This window comes from Trichosurus vulpecula, chromosome 3, assembly GCF_011100635.1.
Source record: "Trichosurus vulpecula isolate mTriVul1 chromosome 3, mTriVul1.pri, whole genome shotgun sequence".
Lineage (NCBI taxonomy): Eukaryota > Metazoa > Chordata > Mammalia > Diprotodontia > Phalangeridae > Trichosurus > Trichosurus vulpecula.
Genome location: NC_050575.1, coordinates 92,648,673 through 92,651,509, shown reverse-complemented (window position 1 = coordinate 92,651,509; position 2,837 = coordinate 92,648,673). Strand labels below are relative to the sequence as shown.

The 2,837-nt window shown below is 40.5% G+C and overlaps 1 pseudogene; it reads right to left on the bottom strand.

Annotated features, from left to right (window-relative positions):
- Window positions 1–1,840: 1,840 nt before the first annotated feature.
- Window positions 1,841–2,465, bottom strand: LOC118840688 (annotated as a pseudogene).
- Between the last annotated feature and the right edge of the window lie 372 nt (window positions 2,466–2,837).

The window sequence follows — 2,837 nt, the reverse complement described above, 5'->3', positions numbered from 1 at the left end:
AACTAGTTAGGTACGATGCTGAATTTCAAGATTCCTGACTCCGGGGCCAGGGCTCTCTCCACTGCATCATCTAGCTGCCCCCAGGGATGATATTTTATATTTCCCCTATCTCTAAGCAACAGTTTGAGTAGTACTAAACAGTTGATCCATAGGCCCGTATTTAGTTATCATTGTTTGGCTTGTAGGCCAAACATTGTCCAGCTTGTAGGCAGTCATATTTAATCAAGCTAAAACAGACCTGAAACCTCCAATTTTACAGATGAAGGAACAGAAGCCGAAGAAGTTTAAGTTACTTGACCAAAGTCACACAGACAGTAAATGTCAAAAGCAGGGCTTGAATCAACAACCTCTGACTCCACTGCCAAAGCCCTTTGCATTAGTCCATGCTGCCATTAATCTAATTCAACAAACTTTTCTTAAGTGTTTGCTGTATGCAGAGTCCTCTACTAATCAATGAAGCCAGACCAACTCTAGCTAAGTCACAGTCCCTGTCTTCATGAAATTTAAAGTCTAGTAAGGGGTATGATATTTGCAAAGATGATAGACACCTGATAGATGCAGTCTGGCATAATGGTGAGGGTGCTGAACTTTAAGTTAGGAAGACCTGGGTTCGAATCCTACCCCTGACATTTACTACAAAGGCAAACTTTAATTTCTTTTATCTTCAGGCAGCTGCTCAATGCTATAAGGCACAAGGTCTCATAATTTACCTGTAATGGAAGGAACTTCCACAACAGGATTTCTGACACCTTCTAAATGTGGGGGCAGCTAGGTGACACAGTAGATGAGGTGAATGACCTGAGTCTGAAAGACCTGAGTTCAAACATCAGATATTTACAAGATGTGTGGCCTCAGCAAGCCACTTAACTGCTGCCTGCCTCAGTTTCTTCATCTGAAAAATGCTGATAATAACTCACAGGGTTGTTGCAAGCACAAAATAAGGTAATAATTCATTTTGCAAATCTTAAAGCATTATCTTGTTAGCTTGCTAAATCCCTGAGCATTCCTGTCTTCCTGAGTTCAGATATCCAACAGTCACTTTTCTATTTCCCAATTACCTTTTGCCCTTTCTCCACCACTGCTACCACATCTTGTTGCCTGCTTCTATTTCAATTTTGTCTATATCCCCAGCACCTAGCATCATGTCTGGAACATAGTAGGTGCTCAATAATGTTTGTTGATCGTTTAATTGACACCCATTCCCTTTGCTTCTTACTCCTGCACTACTCACCTCAGAAAATACAAGTGAGAAATTTCTAGGATTTATTCACAAGGGAAAATAGGAGCATTCAGATATATCAGCAAGGGGTATATAATAATGTGAGAATCAAGATTGGGAGTTCAAATCATTTTAAATATGTGTAAATGGTTTCATCCCAAATAGACCAGAGGGTGCTATATTAACATGGAGTTGAAGTTCCCCAGAATTGGCAACTACAAATACCCACACGATAATTTGGGATCCATTCAACTAGATCTTCTGAATTGAGTTTTATTAGGTCTTTCTACATTCACTCAAAAATACTTTCAGCCAATCAAGAAACCTACTGACTGTTAATACATTCCAGGTACTATACCTACATGCCTATTGACTCCCTGGCTACCTAGATATTTCCCTCTTCTTCCCCCAAAAGAGAAAAAGAGAAAAGAACTCATAAGACCTATTATGTTTTTCATGGCTCAATGACATTCATTTATTTAACCTTAATTAAGGTGGGCAAAGTATATATACTGTACATTAAAGCATACAAATAGCAACAACTTGACACAGTTAAAACTGATTTATACATTCTTAAGGACTTTTCTAACGTTGCTCCCTTTCTGAAGAACATTAACCATTTTAAATGTATAAGGAACCATCGGCTGGTCCAACATAGCCTCCTCCAATTAGTTGAACATCTATCAAAGTCCATATTCCCAGTCCACCAAAGCTGAACAGCTTGCCTTAGACCTTCTCGCCACTGACCCAGGAATAATTGATCTGCTCCAAATCCACCAAGGGTACTGCTTAGTGCTAGGGCAGTAGACCATTTGTAACTTCCATTCCAGTTACAATAGAGCATTTTGGGAAAGGTACATTTACCCAAGAAATGAATATGGTCATGAACTGCACAGATTGTAACATTGGAACACTCATAATCTGTGTCTCGAAGTTGCCAGCAAAAGCTGCAGGTCATGTTGACTGTAAAATTATGTTGCTTTGTGAAGTTCTGATCAACACAGGTAAAATGAGGTTTGGCTGTGCAGTCAAAAGAGACGGGCCTTCCATACACACAACAGAAATTTGTCTTGCATTCTATTCAGTATGCAGGAAGCTTGCTAAATGAACCATTGCTTGGATACTTCATCACATAAGCTGAGGTTTCTGTACTTTCACTGCCCATTAAGATGTAGAGCTGTGAGAGGAAGAGCAGGACTCAGCTCAGTCCACCGAATGCCTCAGTCACAGCCACCACAGCCACCATTTTGTCAGCATGCTCTCCCATGAAACCTATTATTACTTTTTTTGTGCGTCATCAACCAGGAAAAAAGATTTATTCTGAGAAGTTTGGATTCAGTCAAAGGGCCACACTTGAGGACCTAGAGGGCCATATATGGCCTCAAGGACACAGGTTCCCCACCCCTGATTAATTTAACCAACATGTATTTTGCCCCAAAGTTTGTAACTTTTTCCTCTCCATGGTAGGCAGTATCCCCAAAGTACCTTGCTCCAGGACCTAACACCACCTAAATTGCATCTAGATGCACTGTCTTTGACAGTGAGAAGGAGAAGGAGTCTATGTGAAGAACTGGGATTCCAAAGAGATGGTAGATACATCTGCCCTGGGTTAGAAGAT